Source organism: Theobroma umbraticum, unplaced genomic scaffold (assembly GCF_002168275.2).
Source record: "Theobroma umbraticum cultivar Fairchild unplaced genomic scaffold, ASM216827v3 scaffold_743.0, whole genome shotgun sequence".
Taxonomy (NCBI): Eukaryota; Viridiplantae; Streptophyta; class Magnoliopsida; order Malvales; family Malvaceae; genus Theobroma; species Theobroma umbraticum.
In genome coordinates this window covers 96,915-97,227 of record NW_018397307.1, presented here as the reverse complement: position 1 = coordinate 97,227, position 313 = coordinate 96,915, and positions in this window count along the sequence as shown.

Below are 313 nucleotides of genomic sequence, written 5' to 3'. Positions count from 1 at the left end.
GAGGTGTTTTTATACTTGAAAAATCAACTCTGCTGGCACCCAGATAGATTCTGACTGTTGGAAACAGTTTGGGAGCAATTCTACCTGTTATTTTATCTTTTAGCATCAGTTAAAACTGCCAGACAGAATGCTCTTAGTCGACTAATTGATATCACTTAGTCAACTAAGTCGTTTTTGTCTCTGAACTCAGTTTCTGGCAATAGACTCTGTATTTGAGCATTTCTGACGGTACCTTCTTAGTTGACTGACAAACTTTCTTGTCAATAGAGTCGTTTCTATTTCTGAATCCAGTTTTTGGTAGAATGCTTTTAGT